The 20873-nt window shown below is 42.4% G+C and overlaps 1 pseudogene across 1 annotated transcript; it reads right to left on the bottom strand.

Moving 5' to 3' along the window:
• Window positions 1-18217: 18217 nt before the first annotated feature.
• On the bottom strand, window positions 18218-18702 carry LOC311603474 (large ribosomal subunit protein uL15-like; annotated as a pseudogene). Its single transcript has one exon. The product of its transcript is annotated as a large ribosomal subunit protein uL15-like (transcript).
• Window positions 18703-20873: the final 2171 nt, after the last annotated feature.

Raw genomic sequence — 20873 nt, 5'->3', positions numbered from 1 at the left:
TATGCACATATATACTTTTGCTGGAATTTTTCAAGTTTACTAGGACATAATATGAGTATCATTACACAATTAAATTCTAAACTCTTGGAAACTGAGAAAACTCAGTGACAGCCATTGACATGGAATTCAACACTTTTCTGTGAATGTGGTTAATGTTTTAAATGAAGTTGGTCCTATGCCAATTTAAATTACTCTAGAAGGTGGGGCAGAGACACTTTTGCCTTTATATAGTGGCTTGGGAAAACTGATTTGACTTTGAATTTTCCAAAACTCTATACTGATCAATACTCAATGAGGTTCAGAAAAGTGAACAAAAGCATCTATCATCTTGATGATAGTAAATTATCATCACCTTAACTGGACTTAGAATTACCCAGGAAACAAAGTCTTGTCTCTGTTTTTTTTTTTCCTGAAAGATTTAACTAAGTAAAAAAGCCCTATCCTGAATGAGGGGGATGCCATCTTATGATTAAAACTTACAGACTAAAGAAAGAAAAGAAAAGAAAGCAGAAGGTTGACTGAGCACTGGTATTCATCTCTCTCTCTCTCTCTCTCTCTCTCTCTCTCTCTCTCTCTCTCTCTCTTTCTCTCTGCTTCCTAATTGCAGATGCAATGATTAGTCCTGATTGGCTGCCTTCCCTGCTCCACCAGGGTAGGCTGTATCTCCTCTAATCATGAGCAAAATGATCCTTCCCCCATTAAGTTACTGTTGTCAGGTGTGTTGTCATAGAGGAAGTAACTGATATGATCTTTCTCCCAGTGACCCCATGGTCTACTTCTAGAAGCAAATTCTGACTGTCAAAAAGTCATCTGGAGTAGCCCAGCTGGCTTTCCTGTCATGCTCCCTCAAGGAACAAAGCATGCCTGTTTCTGTTGTATTTCTTCCAGAGCCCAGCCCTCTCAGAATCAGCACACTTAATTTTTATGTGTGCTGATTCTTAGCCAAGATTCTTAATCTGAGGCTTCCAACAAGGCAGGTCCATGTTATGTTTTCCACGAGAAGATGCTGCTTTAATGGGTTTGGAGAAGGTTGGAGTTAATGTCACATGGCCACACTGATCTCGTGATAGACTCCAAAAGCAGTGGGGAGGAGTTAATGAGACTGACCTCTGTGGCAAGAGGAGAAGACCATTTGGAATGGATTGAGGGGATATAAAGTCATTCTCTCCCCCAAAACACTCCCTCTTTCCTGAAAGAATCAATCATTATTAGAGTATTGATAAAAGAGACTATTGTAGATAAGCCCACAAGGATAGGAATGGCGTTCTCCATCCAGACAAGAATCAGCCTCTTTTGGTGGAGCCTCCCTTACCTCTATATCACAGGTGATCAGTGCATACATAGTGAGTGAAGTATTGATTAGATGATAAATATAGGGATAAATGAGATAGGTGCAGCTCATTTTATAGTCTTTTGCTAATTATGTAATGTAAGGGATTCGTAGACCTTGAAAATGTGGCATTATGTGATCTTAACATTATGAATTAGAATAACATTCTTGATATATGACAGGAATAGGTCTGAGTTTTCTGCTATTGATAGTATGTTGCGTCCTCTGTGGGGTACCACTAGTACCCAAGAGTGTTTTGAAGATCCTCTCAATCTCAAATAGGCAAGGCTACTCAGTGCTTAGCCTTTAAGGAAACATGATGAGAATCAGCCTTCCAGAAAAAGAACCCTGACAGCGGAAAATGATGCGTGAGGACAGAGAAACATGTGACAGATAATAAAGTCAACAGCCAAACATTGCCTTGTGAACACATGCAAAAACAAAAACAAAACAAAACAAAAACATAATGGCATCTACATATACTTTCTATTATCCCTTCTCCTTTAAAAATATAGTTCACTGGTTAAATACATGGCTTTGTTTATTAAATCCAGATTCATATATGGACCAGTGAGATGGCGCAAAGGGTAAAGAAGCTTTCTGCCAAGCTTGATGAGCTAGGTTCAATGCCTAGTTCCCACATGATAGAAGAAGAGAAGGAACTTCCACAAGTTGTTTTCCAGCCTTCACACACATGCCACAGGAATGTGCATGTGTACACACACACACACACACACACACACACACACACGCACACACACACACACTGGAATTTTAATGCAGCAACATGGCTGCTCTGGCAAGAATCACATCTAAAGACCTTCTAAGTCTATGTGATCTAGCTGGAATACACACATGCCCTGGATTACAGTATGATCTGGCCGGGATACAGACACACCCCTGGTATACACCTTTAATCCCAAACAATGTAGGTGAAATTAGTTTGTAGAAATAAGCAGTGAGGTTTGAAAGCAATGTCTAATTGAGGGGCAGAAAAAGTAATGACTTGGAGAAATATTTGACAGAATGTGTCAGAGATAGGACACACCCAACTCTCATGAGAACCGGACTAGAAAGAGGCTGCTTAGGAAGAGTGGAGGGAGAGAAGAAGGAGTGCTGTAGTGTAAGTAGTAGGTGTGGCCATTTTACTAGGTTAGTTTTACAGAGACATGTTGCAGAGAGAATGAGCCAGAGATTAAGAAGGAGCCAGAAGATTGGAACTTATCACCAGAGATAGTTTGAGGCCAAGATTGCAGAACAATTCGGTCAGAAGCCAAGAGAAGCACATTTGAATCGGTCAGCTTGAGAGGAGTTTGGGCCAGAACAGCTGAGTTGAACCAGCTGTTCAGAGTTCAGAAAGAGTTAGAAAGGGTGAATTTATTCAGGAGTAAGTCTCAGAGGCTGAAACATTATAACCCTAGGTTAGCAGATGGGGACTGGAAGCTGAAGCCTTGGAGGTTTGGGTTACAGAAAATTAGAGTCTATAAAGGCTAGAAGCTTCCAGGCCTGGGCCAAGGGATAGCGAGAATAGAGAAAGAAAAGCTCTGGATTCAGCCTAAGCTGTGTGTTCACACAGCTTGATTATGGCTCTCATCTTATCCCATCATCTGAGAAAATAAAAACAACATTTACATCTGGCTTCCAACACTTATACACACAAACACCCAGAGACAGACACACAGACACACACAGGCACGCACACACACACACACACACACACACACACACACACACACAGACACACAGACACACACAGACACACACACACACGCGCGCGCGCACACACACACACGGGACATGGGGGGATTAAAAAAAAGAAACAAATAGCCAGTTATAATCATGGCAGAATTAGGGAGAGGTATGTATCACTTATAGATCTCAACCTTAAAGCCTGATTTTGTAATATGAAACTATAGTATTTACTTAAAAGAAAATAAATGTGGTTTTGCTGGCTCATTTTTCCTTACTGGTGATAGTATATGTATAATCTGGAAACTCGAGTGGACTCTGGTGAACTGTCATTGACATGCGTTGTGGGTTCTTTCCTTATTTGACCACTATGCGTATTTTTAAACTTCTCACATGCTGAGTCCAGGCTAACTAAAGAAAGCATTCCTTCCTCCTTTATCTGTGACGCATTTATTATCTTACCTCTGACATAGACATAGCCAAGTAAGACTTCATTTTGCAAAAGAGTGATATTAAGTATTAGTGAGTGTATATAATTTCTACTCTGGAATGCCCCAATAGTCAGCAAGATATTACTTCTGTGTGTGTCAGGCAAGGTGGAAGGTTAGATCTACTCAGTAAACCCCATAGAGATGCCTGCCCTACTATAGATGGGTGGGCATCTTTCAATGTTGACGTCTTGTATTCAACCAAAAACTGCTCTCTCTCTCTCTCTCTCTCTCTCTCTCTCTCTCTCTCTCTCTCCTCTCACTCTCCCTGTTCTCCCCCCCCTCATGTGTGTCTCCCTATTGCTTCTAATAGTGTGCCAGCTTGCAGAGCACAAGTGGTAGACCTTATTCTCCACAAACACACAAGCTAATCCCCATGATAAACAAGTCAATACATGTGCATGGATGCTATGGGCATGCTGAATCACAAACACATTTTTCTCTAATTTCCTTTGCTCTTATAAGGACGCCACCCCCATCCCAAATAGTGCTATCACTGCCAAGGAGCATAGCCCACTTGACATATTGAGATAGGTAGGTGGAGAGTGTTGGGTTTTAGTGACTAGAATCTGTTCACCTATAAATGCAAGGAAACAGGGTGATAGATCCTGATGAAATGATTATTGCTTTTCCTGTAAGTCCCTAAATTCCTAAAATAACATTCTGGCATAGGAATGAGAAAGTCTTGAACATGGAACTTGTTCCACATACTAGGCACTATATTAAGTACTGAGAAAATAAAGAAAAATCCTGCCTTGGCATAACTACCAAGTTCAGGTTCCATCATGACCAGTTATTATTATCTTATGCAAATGACAACCAGCACTCGGATCATGCTGCTCACAAATGGCTGTAGCTCTAGCCCCAGGGCTTCCAACCCCAATGGCTTCTGTGGGTGCCAGCACACAATTGCACATACCCTACACAGGCCCACAAACATACATATGATTAAAATAATGAAACGTCTTTTTAAAAAAACTATATGGGATCCCAAGAGCATAGACAATAGTAGAATTCAGTAAAATACTCCGAAAGTTCCGTTCTCATTATTTACAATCTTTCACTATCATTTATTGTACATTTATGTAACTCACTTTTCAATAATGGCTGGCTTTAATAACTGGCTCATGAACTCCTAAACATTAATCTGAATCAGCTCATGTGCTCCAGCACACCGCTGCTTCTTCTCCTGAGCCCTGTACAATTAAGACTTCTCCATACTACAGCCAGAATAATCTTTAAAAGCACAAATCTGGTAACCTGGCCCCTCTCCCGATGCTTAGGCTGAAATCTAAACCCCTGATCATAGCCTTTGAGGATTACCCAAGCCTAATGCCTGCTACCTGCATCCCCATTCCTGCTCCCTAACCCTCCTTCCCCGCTCTAAACCGTCTAGCCGCATTAGCTATCTTACTCTGCCCTCGGACACACAAAGGCATATCATCTTTAGAAACCTTGCACAAGCTATCCTCTCCCCAGAAGTATTTTCCTCTGGAAATTCATGTGGCTTGCTCATGGCCCTGAAACAGTCCTCTCCACGGCTTCCTTGTTGTATAAGAAAGTCAGCCTTCTCCTCCCTTGGAACATCTGTTTCTTCTCGTGGTCTACCAGTCTCTGAAGATATTACCTATTCGCTTATGTTATCTTAGCCACCAGGATGAAGACTCATGAGGGCAAGGACTTTGTCTCTGGCTCAAGGCTGGGTGGGGTTCAAGAGCAGTGTCTGGCCTCTAAAGAGCAGCAGTACCTCCTCACTGCAGAGCCTTGACTGTTGTATGTGGACATTGTCTGTGTTAGATACTTTCCTTGCTGTTGCTATAACAAAACACACGGTGAAAGCGATTAAAGGGTGGAGGGGTTAATTTTGGCTTACAGTTCCAGGGGATACAATCCATCATAGCAGTCAACGTACAGAGGCAGAATCTGAGACAGCTAGACTCATTGTATCCATGGTCAGGACACAGAGATAGGGCAGGAAGTAGCGCCCAGTTATAAGTCTTTCAGGGCTGCCTGCTGGGGCCCAGTTCTTTCAGCAAGCATCTACCTTCTAAAGGTTCTATATCTTCCCAAGCATCACCACCAGCTGGAGAGCAAGTGTTTAGACACCTGAGCCTACTGGGGATAGTTTGTATTCAAACTCCAGCAGTGGTCCTCTCTGGAGTGCTGTCCATCTGGGTACATCAACACTGAACCTCCAGTGAGTGTGAGCCCTCTGCCACGCACAGCATTCTGACTAACTCGTGTTTTGAGCTCCAACATTTCAGAGAGCCTGCCAGGTATCTGCATTGCCTTTCCACAACGGAAACAAAGAGAGAGAGAATAACAGCATGTTTTCTAAAATGATTCTTACTCCCAGGCATGTATTTAAGGTAATTGTCTCATAATGTTTGAGCACTGGGAGCACTTACTGCTCCTGACTGAAGTTTGAGCTTATACTATTTTGAGGCTTTTGGCTTCTCAATTGGTGCTCTTGGCAACAGTGTCACCCATGTACCCCAACTCCCTAACCCCAGCATTTTTCTTTAGTCTATCTGTACTGCCTGATCACTTCAATACCCCTCCAGAGCCCATGCCCGACCCTGTGGCAGTTGCTTCCCTTCTCCTCAGTGCTGATCTTTGGGGAGGGATTTTCTTACACCCCTTGGTATCTGCACACCATCATTACCTTGGCAGTTATGATTCACCAGAGCAAAATGTCTTTGTCAGTTTTGCACTTGATTAAGCTATTGAATCTGGGCACTGGCCAAAAGAGAGGGCTACAACTTCTACGAAGTTTCTGACTTTGGCCAACTTGATAGAAAATTCAGAAAATGATGAGTTTTCAGACAAGTCAGAGTTCTCTACAGGGGATGCATGTACAGCATGGGTTGATGTAAGAGAATCCATAGAGATACTGGAAGGGATGTTAGAAACTGTAATTTTGCTTCATTCTCTTAATCTCCATATTCATCCATGTCATCTTTATTGACAACAACTGTAAGCCCAGGTGCTTTGAGATTACAATAGTCTGTCTTGCATTTTAGGTGCATTGAGGTCCATCTATTGCAGTGCCACTGCTGGAGCCATCATCTTATTTTCTTTCCAACTGGCAAGCTGAACTAGACACAGCTCCATAAAGTACAGCCGGGGCTGAGCAGTGAGGGGATACTGCACCTTGCTAACTGTGAGATCGTCCTAGAGATACCATTTCATGTGGAAAATCCATCCTATTTTGAAAGTAAACCTCTGCAGATATTAACAATTTGTCATTTTTTCCAAGTGAAATTATGTGCCATATCCCTGAATCAGTGAAACAAGTTTTCTTTGAATCATATCTAAAGCTGCTTCTTATTGTGTGTGTCTGGAACTTCAGCTTCCCACCAAGCATGCAGCATTTACAGGCACATCTGCTTCTTTTGCTCTGAGTTGCCAACTTGGCACTATACCCACCTCTGCATTACGTCTGCCAACCATAGGGATTTGCATGGCATATTGGAAAGAGATATGAACGAAAAAAAATAGTCATTTGCTGGTAATGGTACTGACAGTTGGCAAATGCGTGTGGCAGGCACTAGACAAAGCCTGGGTGCCACAGGTCACAGAGACCAACAGTAGTGACTCTCCTGGTGTTCCTGGGAGACTCCTGGCTCTTGTCATTCCCTGCTTCATTTCTGGATTTCCTGAGAGCCAGGAGTGATTTTGCTAGACAGTCACCTCTCTCCCAAGGATTTCATAGGTTTCTAATTTACTCAATTAAATGAAATTACTTGAAATATCTCCAGCAGTTTCTATCTTGCCAGCCAAACCCTGATTGTTAGACTATTTGGGTCCAGGACTTTATCTAAAGGACAAAAGAAGAGATTTGCAATGCTCCATGGATGAAATAATGTAGCATATTACATATTAATTTAGTTCCCAAATTCATGGGTAATTTCAAATGAGAACCTCAGTGTAGCTTTTTCTTGAGGGGTTGGGACAGGGAGAGAAACCTGAGGGTAAATTATCTCTGGTGTGTGTAAGAAAGACCAGAGTCCTACAAAAGCAAGTGAGCAATAGGAAAATTCAAGGAAGACTTGCACTTTTAGATGTAAAAACAGTTTATTAAATTATTGTTTTCAAGTAGGCTGAAGCGATGAAATAAAAAACGGAGAATCACATTGTATCTATGTATCTATTGCCTGCTCTAATAGGATAGTGGACACACCCAACAGTAATAGGAAATGATGTCATGGGACATAGAAGACAACCAGTGGACTCTGGCCCTAAACATAAGAGTGAATGATCAAACTAACACAGAAGGGAGAGGTAGGAGAAAGCAGTTACTTCTGAGAGAGGAAGAGTTTTATGATTGTGTGTGTGTGTGTGTGTGTGTGTGTGTGTGTGTGTGTGTGTGTGTGTGTGTATGAAAGTGAGGGCAGGTGCCTGTGGTGTCCAGAAGAGGGCACCAGATCCCGTAGGGCTGGAGAAATAAATGACAGTGAACCATCTGTTGTGCGTACTAAGAACCGAACTAAGGTTGTCGGCAAAAGCCACAATCTTAACTGCAAGCTATCTTTCCAAGTTTCTTTTTTTAAATATATTTTTATTTATTGATTGAGAATTTAATGTTATACAATGTATTTAGATAATACTCACACCTACTGCCCCTTCAGCTACTCTCCTTCCCTCCCCCCAAACCACATCCATCTTCCAATTTCATCTACATTCACTTAAAACAAAAAAACAACCAGAGCATAAAATTTGGCTGTTTCAACTCAAGGTTTAAGTGTGCTAAGTCCACCATAGACAGACATGAGATGCTATACAGGGGAAATTCTTTGTAATATCCCAAGGTACATCTGTGCTGCCAACAATAGAAATACAAATAGCCAAATCACTATGAATGTAACATTAATATAATTCCTGATTATTCCGTGGTTCTTCTTGCTGTATCAAGCTTATTTTATATATGTGTGATAATATAAATGTATATATAAAAATTTTAAAATATAAAAGAATCATATATATAGGATAAAATTTTATCTGCCTATTTTAAAAAATACAATAGAAATACAACTGAAGCAGATAAAATGAACATTTTAGGCAAAAATTGAACTGGAAAAAGATAGAGGCCAAGGAGAAAGGGACACACTAAGATCCAGGCTTCTGCCTAACACTGTACAGAACGGCATTTTATCCAGTGTCTGAAGTGCTCTGGAGCCTGGTAGGCCCCACTAGCCACAAGGATGGCACTCACTATGAAGGCTCTTTCTTGTATTCTAGAAGGGTTTCCTGTTCTTTGTGTAAGATATGGATCAGTGGCCACTTTGCCTCTTTGGAGATATCCTGGGGCCAGGTGCAACCCACTGGCTTTTCATCCTTGTGCACAGAGTAAAAAGATAAGGGACCCTGTACATCCCATGCTTTGTCCACAAGGGAGGTTAAGTACTGTACTGTCAGTGGGTAACAAGTTATGGATTACAGCCCAAGAATCTTTCCATCTTTTATCCTCGGGAGGATTCTGATTCTACCTCAAAAATGTCAAAGATTTATCAGCCAGGAATTTTCTAAAAGAACAAAAATAATTAGGAACAGATCAGAAAAAAATGAGCAAAATTATAAATATATATTATATTTTATCCATGAAAGGATCACACAAAAGGCTTATGTGTTGGAGTTTTCATTTTACAACTGTTTTTCTATGATAATTGACTCATGAGGGCTCTCTCAATTGGTTAATCCATTGATGACTGCATGGACTAGAAGGAGATGGTATCTTATTGGAGAAAGTAAATTATAAAGGACTTGTCCTTGAAGTACATACCTCTGTCTCTCCTCATCCTACTTTTTTCCCACTTCCTGGCTACCAGGCAACAAGCAGCATACCTGCACCATATTTCTGCCATGCCACAGGGCCTAAAAGCATTGAGGCTAATCTATTATTGAGTACAAGTGCCTGCCTCTATAAATTGTTTGCTCAGATATTTTGCCACAACGATGAAAAGTGAATAACAGTAGTCTGATCTCTGAAGGGGAAACCCAAGTGGCAGATGAGAAGTAGGTGAGAATGTGGGAGGGAAATCAGAGGGCCATGAGTCACACTCACGAGAGCAGTAAGCATTGGAAGGCTAAGCCAAGCATCACCAAGTTTCTACAGAGATGAGAACCCAGAGGTACTAGTGGTAACACATAACAAGAGTACCAACTGGGGATACATTCTGAGAAGAATTTCCCAGGAGACTTTGTGAGGTTGTCCATTTGGATGTCTTTAGGTTACAGAGGATTAGAAACAACCCAGTATCCATCTCTGAAGCAATGACTTGAATGTGGCAGCTACATCATGTGGAACAGTAAGCTCCAGTTAAAAGAAATGAGATGGATGCACATACAGGATCATAGATTAACTCAGAGATATTCTTGTCAAAGAAAACGACAAGATCCATCATCATGTGTGCATGCAGCCATTCCAGAATTAGGACGGCACATTCTTTAATATGCCCCACCTGTGCAACTTTGAAACACAGGATTGACTTAGGTTTCTAAGTAAATTATATCTGGTTGCTTCTATTTTCTGAAAGAATTAATAATATAAATACTACCACTTGCTGCTAAAGTTTAACTAACTGTGTTCCTAGTTCCTTGCATTATACAGAACACACAATAGGTCTTTAATAATAAGCACCTACTAGGATCTGAAACAACCTGATATACCTCATAACATTTACATATGAAGAAACGACATCCAATATTCTACAAACATGCAGAACTGGGTTGTGCCATGTTTGGGCAATTGGCCAAGTTTCTGAATGTTACCAGAAATGAATTGGGGGACTTTCATTACTCGTAGTGAACTTTAGCATTTTGATGAGTAGTTAGTCCTCTAGTTTAGGAGCTGGCAAGTGAGGGCCAGAAGATAGGATCTGGCCCGTTGTTTGTTTTTATATAGCCTTCAAGATAAAAAATGTTCTTACATTCTAAAAAATAGCTGTTATGTAAGTACCTACACAGTGTCCTCTGTTTTGTTTCTTGGCCTACAAAGCCTAAAGCGTGAGCCTTCCTGAGAAATCTTACCAGATCTTCTCATACTTCCTTACTTCACAGGACGTGCTGAACATGATGGTGTCCCAGCATTGTCCTAGGTGAGGACAGACAGTAAACTAGTGAGCCTTTCCTTGTGGCACTTACATTCTAGTAGAGGAAGCCAGATGACAAGGATAAAAACTTGCAGCATGTTGTCTAGGTGCTGTGAAGAAAATTAAAGCAGCGAAGGCTTAAAGGAGATGATTTTTGGAAAAATTATAATTATCATTGGGAAAACATTATAGCACCTTAGTCCCTGCTTTCTATAGCTTGTCCTGAGGCCTCAATGGATACCTGGAACCGATGTGGTACTCACCTCTGGATCCACACTCTAACACCTGGAGAGATGGCCTGACAACTCCAATGAGTACTAAATGTCTAAGTAGGAGGGTAGTTCATGCAGCGTGGGTATCCTAAGTTAACTTCCTCAGGAATTTCACAGTAGCAATGTCAAGCCAACTAATACAAAGCTATATTAGTTTCCTGTTGCTGGTATTCCAAATTACCAAAGATCCAGTGGCATAAAATAATACACGTTTACTATCTTATGGTTCTGGGTGTCAGCTACACAAAATCAATTTCACTGTGACAAAATGAATATGTTGACCAGGATGTGTTCCTTTGGGAAGCGCTCCAGAAATTCATTCCTGCCTGGTCAGTTTCTAGGCCTGTTTACTGTCCTTGCTCATGGCCCCTTCCTTCATCTTCAAGCCAGCCCTTCACTCTATTAGTCTGCTTCTCTCTGCATCTCCTTCACTGACTCTCACATTTCTGAACCACCCCTACAAAGCCTTCATGATGCTGTAGGTCCTCACAGACCACCCAGGACAGCCTCATCATCTCAAGGTTCTCAACATTATCTCCTCTTCCAGTGGCTGTTGTTAGTGGTGATCACATCCAAAGATCGTCTAGGTCTGTGTGATCTGGCCAGAACACAAACACGCATATAATCCAGGAGACAGAGGCAAACAGATCTGAGTTCAAGGCCATCCCAGTTAGAGAAAGTATCAGGTAAAGAAAAGCTTAAGTCTAGGTATGGTGGTACACGCCTTTAATCTCAAATGTAGGAGAAGTCAGTTTGTAGATGGAAGCACCCATGTTTGAAAGAGATGTCTAATTGAGTGTCAGAAAAGGTGATGGATCAGAGAAGATTTGACATAATAGGATACGCCCAACTCTCACAAGGAGAGAGAAGAAAGGGAAGCCACTTATGAGGCAGTTTTACAGAAAGAGACAGGGGGCAGTTTACCAGGACAGTAACAGAGACATGGGTTGCAGAGAGAGGACTCAGGTGAAGGTGGAACATGCCAGAAAATGAGAAGTCAGAAGATTAGAGCAGATTGCTGAGTTAGTGTGAGGCCAAGCAGAGTAATTCGAGCCCAAGAGAGAAGCCAGATTGAATAAGTCTGGTAGGAGAGGAGTTTGAGCCAGAACAGCTGAGTGTAACCAGCCAGCTCAGAGCTCAGAAAGAACAAGTCAGGGTAAGCTTATTAAGCAATATGTCTCAGAGGCTGAAAACATTCTAGGCCTAGGTTAGATTGTATGGCGGCTAGAAGCTTCCAGGACTAGGTGTAGGTTAGCAGAAGGAGGCAGTAAGCCTCCCAGACAACAATTGAGCCAGGAGAATAAAAGCTACTTTTACAAACACCAAACAGCAACATGAATCTGTAGAGATGACAGGATCCACAGAAACAGCAAGGTTCAACTGAGTCGGCATGAGTCAGCAAAAGTAGCCAGAATCATAAGTAGCCAGAATACCATAAGACACTCTCTGGAACATTTCACTCTGTGAAGCAAAGACCAGCAAAGCACTGAACAGTGGCAGAGCAGTGCAAAGGCATTGTCCCACTGTCCATGGCGTTCTATTCATTTTCCTTTCAAACATCATACATCCTCTCACATGTCTGCTCCCAGAAAAACATCTCATGCTCTTTCACAAGACATCTTCCAGCAAAACACCACATGACACAACTGAGTTTTCAAAGGAACCAGAAAGTTCCACTTCATCAGAGAGAGGTATTGTTTGAGAAAGATTAGAAGGATTAGGTGTGGCTTTCTTGAAATAGGTGTGACCATGTTAGAGGAAATATGTGGCCGGCGATGGATTTGACATTTTAAAAGTCCACAGCAGGCTAGTGTGCTTCCCCTCCATCTTTCTGGCATCTGCCTATGGATCAGGATGTAACTCTTAGCTATTGCTCCAGTAACTGCATGCTACCATGGTCTCTACCATGAAAATGAACTAAACCTCTGAAACTGCAAGCAAAACCTCAATTAAATGTTTTCTGTTGTGAGAGTTGTTCTAGTCATGGTGTCTCTTCACGGCATTAGAGCAGTGACTAAGATAGTGTGACACAGCTCTCACTACACCCATGGCCTAAAAAGCTGAGGGAGAAGGCTCAGATGGACTGAGTGACAGGAAAGAAGGCTGGCGTGTGGGCTTCCAACGGCAAATGAAGTGTCTACCCCTGGGCTCCTGTCTCAGGCTTGCCACCCAGCCTCTCCTGGGCACCGATGGAGGAGAGACTCTGAAGGGACAGATGCAGTCTCACATCACATGTGGCTTTCTTGTCATCTGCTCATGCTTGATCCCCTTGATGAAGAACTCCTGGATCAATGGGTACATTATGAGGACTGAACTCAAGGTTAGGTGGGTCCTCTCCATCTCTAGAAACTTAATCTTACTGTCTGTGAGCCAAGTGACAAACATGCTGGAACAAACAACAAAAAGAAAGGAAAGAGAAAGCAAGACCCTTGACTCATGCTGAGCCTAAGTGCCCACCTTTCCACACAAAGGGGAAAAACTACAAAACAGATCCAGAAAAATCACACTTATGTGTATGATCTTTGACTTTTAACACATCAGCATCACAGACTTTGGCTTAATTGTGTTAGTAATACCTTTTCTTATAAAGCAAAGTTAGGGCTGAAGAGATGAGTGAGTGGTTAAGAGCACCCGCTGCCCTTGCAGAATTCCCAGGTTCAGTTCCCAGTAGTTACATCCAGGATATTGGACACTCTGTCTGAACTCTGTGAGTATCAGACACACATGTGGTACAGGTGAAACACTCATACATATAAAACAAAATAAATAAATGTCTTAAATTGAAAAGTAGATTTAGAGAGAAGAAAAGCCAGACCATCATGCACAGAACAAAACTCTGAAAAAAATATTAGGTCAAATTCAAAATAGACATCTGCTGTGGCCTGGGTCCTCTCTATAAGAAAGTCTGTAACAGAGACACTGGAGACCTCACTCTAATCACCCGCAAACATGGCAATCATTAACTCAGTCCTCCACAATGTCATGAACCAAGTGCACAAATGTGTTTGGTTCTTTTCATATGTGGAACAGTATCTCTGGGAATAAAACTAAGACAACCATAAACACTTGCCTCCAAGTGACCCTGTAAGAGAGGGGCACACTTGTGAAGCCTGAGCATGGCCTGCCTGTCTTGTCCTGCCTGTCCTGTCCTGCCTGTCCTGTCCTGTCCTGCCTGTCCTGCCTGTCCTGTCCTGCCTGTCCTGTCCTGCCTGTCCTGCCTGTCTTGTCCTGCCTGTCCTGTCCTGCCTGTCCTGTTCTGTCCTGCCTGTCCTGCCTGTCCTGTCCTGCCTGTCTTGTCCTGCCTGTCCTGTCCTGCCCTGCCTGTCCTGCCATGACAGGTTTTGTCTACCACATGCCCCCTCTGTGTACTGCTGAGTGTGTTATAAAAACAAGAATGAGAAATGCTCCTTTAAGGTGTTGCTTGGAGAGGTTTAGGATGTACAGCCTTGCTAGGAGAAGTATGTCGCTGGGTGTGAGCCTTGAGCGTATGTGCTTCCCTGTACTTTCAGTTCACTCTTGCTGCTTCATGCTTGTAGCTCAGAGGGGAAATCTCTCACCTTCCTGCTCTGGCTGCCTGCTGCCATGCTGCCTCTGTCATCACGAGACTGCCTCTGTGACGAAGCCAAAATAAGCTCTTCCCCTATAAGTTGCTTTGATCATGTTATGTTTATCACAGCAACAGAAAAGTAACTACTACACTCAGATTCAGTTATTTTCATAATGGAAGCTAACAAGAACAAAGCAAAAATGGAAACGATCAAAACACCCTTAGAGACTTTAGACATGCAGAGAGACAGTGGAGAAGGAGTGAACAAGCCATTTGTCTTAGGCCATATGCTTTTGCCAAGGGAAGAGCCACATGCATTCCATTTGTTTGGATCCTGGGAAGGCGTCCTGGCTCTCTTTCCATCCTAGATGGTGTGAAGTTTGGACTCACATGACTTGCACTCCATCCTGCATGAGACAGCTTCATCACAAAGTTACCCTGCTTAGATCATGAGACCCCATTGTGTGTGTTAATTTGTGTAGAATTACCCCAATGCCTTCATGCTCAGCCTCTGGGTTCTGGGATTGTAGATTGTATACAGGCATCCTAAGGACTTTCACATTCATTTGTTCTTCCTGTCACATCAACTCCCTAAGCAGTACCTTTGAACAAAACAAACAAATGAAAGCAAAGACACATGATATGGCTGTCAGGGGTGATGGGAAGCCTACAGGAAGTCAGGATTCTGGGCTGTCATTGAACCAGCAGTTCCAAGCTCCTCCTTGGTGTCATTGATCCTCACTGGGTAATGAAAGGAGAACTGACTGTTATGATTTCATAAATATTGGCACCAAGCCTGGCAAAATGGGTACTTCAGCTCAATACCTATGACCTGTAGGCCACCTGAGTGTCTTTTGGGATTGAGCGTGGATCTTTGTTGGTTCATTATTTGGAGAGTGGAAGATGGTTTGCTAAGACACTCTTTTCTTTTGTATTCTGGTTGCCATGGAACCAAGAGAGTACTAAGATGTACTTTCCTCACTTTCCAGCTAATCTGTCCCCTATGTACCTACCAAAGGAAGAGCCATTCGGGGGCTTCTGTTTACAAGAAATTATATTCAAGAAGAAAGGCTTCTGTGGAATTCTAAGGAGTTCTAGAAGGAGAAAATTAGGGAGGCTTGGGGAGTTAAAAAACACCAGGGAATTGTAGTCTGCTACAAATGGCTCATTCTTAAGTAGCACAGCGTGCCCATGTTCCCTGAGCACTGAAGCAAGCATTTGGGTCTGGGTAATTTTACTGAATGTGGAAAGAGAAGAAAAATCACAGGAGTTACTGGGACCCAGTGAGGCCTCAGAACTGATGGAACTGAATGAGAGAAATGTAAGAAAGGTGGGAAGCTTTAAGTAAGGGATGATGTGCAAAGTGATTCATATCTTTGCACTGCTAATGGCCTTAATCTAGTTCAGCTTCAGTCGTGTTTGCTTTTGGCCTAGTGTTGCTATTTCTAGTTCCCACAAATTATTAGGACTGAAGATGTCAGCCAGACATGGTAGCTTGTGCCTTTAATCCTAGCAGATGGAAGTGTAAAGAAGGAGGCGTACTGTGGGTTCAAGGCTAGCCTGGGCTGTAGAGTGAGACCCTATTTCAAATATATAAAGGATGTCAATTTACTATTTTAATGTTTTAAATTATAGCTTTATGTGTATGCCTGAATGAGGGAATGTGCACAAACATGCAGAGGCCAGAAGAGGGCATTGGATTCCCTGGAGCTTCAACTATAGGTTGTTAGGAGCTACCTGATGTGAGTGCCATGAACCCGAGTCTACAGGAGCAGTCCATGTTCCTGACAGCTAAGCCATTTCTCCATCCCCAGAGGATGTTTAATCTTGTATTGCATGAGCTGTGTTTCAGGAGTAAACTACATGATGCTCCTGCTTTCTACTTTTGTCTCTCTTGTAAAGATTTTATTTTTGGAATGCATTACATGTGAAGGCATGGGACAGAGAGGAGCACAGGAGTCTCCCTTATCTATGGCTGTAGTTATCTACGGTCTGAACATTGGATGGGAAATCTTAAAGACAAACACCCATGCATTTTAAATTGCACACTTTTCTCAGGGTGGCTGTAATATTCAAATAATCCTTACATTACTTAATAGTAACCTCCAAATGCTAAGAAGATACTAGAGCATAAATATTGGGGTGACAAATGAGCTCTGCAACTATGTGGTAACATTTCAGGCAACATAGAAGAGAAAATAATTCCAGAGTCAGTATTGTCTAAAGTTTTAGATATTTACTGGAGAGTTTTTTAAAGTGTGTCCACATTGATAAAGGGGTGTGTGTGTGTGTGTGTGTGTGTGTGTGTGTGTGTCTGTCTGTCTGTCTGTCTGTCTGTCTGTGTGTAGATTTTTCTTAAAGATATGCCTCTTATTGTGCTATCAATTTGCATTTTCCTGAGCCCCATCTAAGGTAGAAGATGTGTAGGGACAGAAAAGAGACTCAAGGCAACTCCTTTTGGGAAAATGTGTCTGACCCTTCCAGGTAGGACCATACCTAGTACTTTCCCTCTTAAGGATAATTTGTGGTCCAGCATTCCCTGGTAAAGGGTAGCTGGACCAGCCAGCTTAAGCCAGTATTGGGCACAATTTCAGTGATGGCGAATCTTTCAAGGGAAAACCTCTACTTACCATCTCATGTGTGGGTATGATGGAGTGTTAGTGCATATGCTTAAAACGTACAGCTGTGCACACGCACATTGTCTGATGTTTACATGAAAACCCGTCTGTCAGTCAGTGGAAGGATACACCCCATCCCTGTCTCTGCAGATTCAGGTACTTCTCTCTCCAACTAAACTCGTGAAAAGGGCCCTTCAAAAATAACTCAGAGCACCGAATAACGTGCTTAGTGGTGCCCACCCACCAGTCTGTGGAGAATAGTCTCTGCTTTTACTCTCGCTGCTCTGTTTTTGTGCAATTCCTACTTCAAGGCAATGGGACTGGACATGATGCCATGGATACTCTAAAATCCTCTCCTGTAATACTCCTAGAGACTCAGGTGTGACAGGACAGGACACAGTAGAAGTCTTGGCAAGAGGACATTCCTTGTGATCAAATGTGTTATTATGGATCTTTTACTGCATTTAGTACCAGTGCCAAGGAGCTCTTGTTAAAGATAAGATGGGGACTATAAAGCCAAGGATTGGAACCTAGTGTGTAGAGTCTAAGCTCTGAGGAATGAGATTTCCAAGAAGAGAAATGTCCAAATCTCTTAAGGCCAGGACTCTCAGTACCAGATCTGACTAATTAGGAAAGTAAAGTGAATATCGGTGACTGGAGGGTGACCCCTGGGCTTGTCAAATGTGTAGCTATGGACTGGTTGAGGTCTTTGCTTCAGAAGGGTACTCAATGCAGTATAAGGGCCTCTCTTGTCTTTTTCTCCTACATCAGGGCAGGTAGCAAGGTCAGAGTTTCCTACTGGCCTTCCAGCGTACTGTTATTAGCACAACTAGCACCTACTGTCTGCTGAGGTGTTTTATTTCATTAGTACAATTTTGGACAAATTGTTTTGTTTATCTTGAGAGAGGAAAGATACTCATGTTATTCTCTGGTTTTGGATAAAATAGTCAACTTTATGCAAGTGAAAGGTGTCCTGAAGGCTATGCACGGATGAAGAGCAGGAGTGATAAATGACTGAAGCTTGGGGGTTGTCAGAGACCTCGGACACATTGTGTGTCTCCACTGAGAGCACAGACACAACATGAGGAGGAAAGCATGCAGTCCAGGAGTTTCTATATTGAGTTATCTGTTTATCACTAGTCACCTTAGGAACAATACAAATAGTTTCCCTTAAGCAATTAATTCTTTTTTTTTTTTTTTTAAATGTTAGCATTTAATTAACCTCCTCAGGCAGCTTTAAGCCACCAGGACACAGGCACCTCCAACACCCTTAATCTTCTCTTCAGCTTTTCTGCTAAAGAACTTGGCCTTCACAATGACTGGCTGCTGAGGGAGCTTGCCCTTCCCCAGAACTTTGTAGTAACCAGATCGCACAACATCAATGATGGGAGCAGCTCCAGTCTTGTTTTTTGCAGCATTGACCCGTCACTGACAAGTGTCCACAACTTGACAGTTGGGCAGACGCTCTGGTTCCTCTTTAAGTGGTAATGCCTCATACCCACTTTCCCAAAGTAACCTGGGTGATATTTGTCGAAGTTGATGCTGTGGTGGTGCACGCCTCCAGGATTCCCGCGGCCTCTAGCGTGCTTGCGGTGCTTACCGATGCGGCCGTGCCTGTGGCTTACGTGGCCCCGGAGTTTTCGGATCTTTCTTAGTCTGGATGGCATGGCGGTGGCAGAAAGGAAAGAGGGCAAGCAATTAATTCTTGATAAAATTAATCAGAAATTTAAAATATATTTATGAAAACTTGGGCAATTTTTCAGAAAACTTGGGAAATGAAGAAAAAAAACTATGGAAAGTACCAACAACTCAGATATAAACTGTTAACACTTCTAGGAGTATGTGCATGTATGTGTGCATGTATGAATACATATATGTGAGCATCCATGTGTGTGTATGTGTATACATATGTATTCCTGTGTGTGAACTTGTGTGTGTATATGTACATGGACATGTATGTATATGTAGGAGGTCTGTGCACATGCCTACACTCACATTTATGTGTGAAATTGGTATTACACCATTTGCCAGTTTATATGAAATGTTTTTAATTTAACCTGAGGTCATAGCATGGCATATATGTTAAGATGCTGTTGATGGTGTGACCAGACTCCATGAGGTGGTGTGAGTCACAGGGTAGCATATAATAAGGAACCTCGACGTTCACTTGGCTATTGTTTCTGTAGTGAACCAGAGGCTTCCATTCTTGCCCCATCACTATACTTATGGCAGTACCTTGCTTTCTACTTTGGATTCAAAGGGAAACAGAGCAGTTAGTAAGTAGGTGGCTGGTAGTCCAAAAAAAGAAAAGACATTTATCTGTAATGCCAGATGAACACAATAAAAGAACACAAGACTCGCTTCAGGTCATCTCAAACTCTGTGAACATTTGGGTCTTTTTTTCTTTTCTCTTTTCTACTCCTACAAGTTTGTCCCTTAATCACATGACATACTAAGCAGAACTCAACACCTGGCAGCATTGTCTTCAGTACTCTCTCTGCTTGCACAAGCAGGAAGTGTCTGATACCTGAATTTCATGAAGAGGCATGAAACAGTACTCTCTTCTGCCTGGACAATGTTCAAAATGTGAATCATTTTTCAACAAAGGACCTTTAAAAAAAACCGAAGGGTATATGGTGGGTATATATCATTCCTGGTTGCCGGAAAACATTTGTCTCTTTTTAAGCTAGCACAAGAACAATTTCCCAGCTGCAGCTTGCAGGTGAAGAGAAGAGGAGAATGAACTTAGCTTTTCAAGTGCAAACGTACATTGGAGGTACGTCTGACTAAATCTGTGGCTCTGTTCTGTGTGTGAAGTTGGGATTCCTTTAGTTTATTATTTGAGGTCAAGTGTGTGCATATCCATAAATATGTTGGGCTGTGTCATTTGTTTACTTACAGCGAAAGGAAGTGACCTTCTTATTGGACATAGCTATCATCTCACAAACAGCTTTTACTCCAGGCATCGTCTATATGTTATTTAGGGATGAGAACACATCTTGTTGAGGTTTAGTCTGAGCTACTGAAGTGCTGGTCTCAAGCTCCATGTCTACAGGAAGATGGGATGGTAGTTGTTAAAAGCAAAAAACAAACAAACAAACAAAATTCTTGGCCTGACGCAGAGGTGTGTGGATTCTTTAGCTCAGCAGAGGATCCAGGAGTCTGCCTTTCAGATGAAGCCCCCGGCGAAAGCAGATGTGTTGAGAACATGTTGGGAAAGCAGTTGGGTTCAAGCCAAACCGTGCTCCAGGTGTTTCAAATGAAAAGTTACATTAAAAAAAAAGTTCTGAGTGGAGAGAAAACAGTATATAAAGCAGATTTACAGCTAGTGTCCAGCAAAGGGCAGAGATGATTAGAAGGGGATAAAATAAGTACTGACACATTTACTCTTCCCACAAGTATTCTCAGCATTCCACCATGAGACAGACACTGGCCCAGACAGGAGGAAACAATGGTTAGAACCATTCAAAGTCATATGCAGTAAGAGAGATGTATGCTAACCACGCAGTCATATTATGTGGATGAAAACCACAAGTTGGAGTTCTCAGATGGAAAAGTATAACATTTTCTGGGAGTGCATGTGATAAAGGAAGCTTGGTAGACTGGGTGTGGTAAAAAGTCCTGGGAGGAGAACCCTGAACAGAGACCTAACATGAGCTGCCTGCTGATCCACGATTGCTGGATGAGGGGCATTTAGGAGGCGAGCATGGGGGTTATAGGTGCAAAGGGCTAAAGGGGAGAGGTGCTTCCCTAGCTGGGAACTGGGAGAAAGGCCACTGTGGCTAGCGCGGTGAGGTCAAAGAGGCAGGTGGCGGAAAAGACCAGAGATGAAATCATC

The sequence above is a fragment of the Acomys minous genome, assembly GCF_964271855.1.
Source record: "Acomys minous genome assembly, chromosome: 8".
NCBI lineage: Eukaryota > Metazoa > Chordata > Mammalia > Rodentia > Muridae > Acomys > Acomys minous.
The sequence above is the reverse complement of the archived record's forward strand: the minus strand, read 5'-3'. Positions and strand labels throughout refer to the sequence as shown.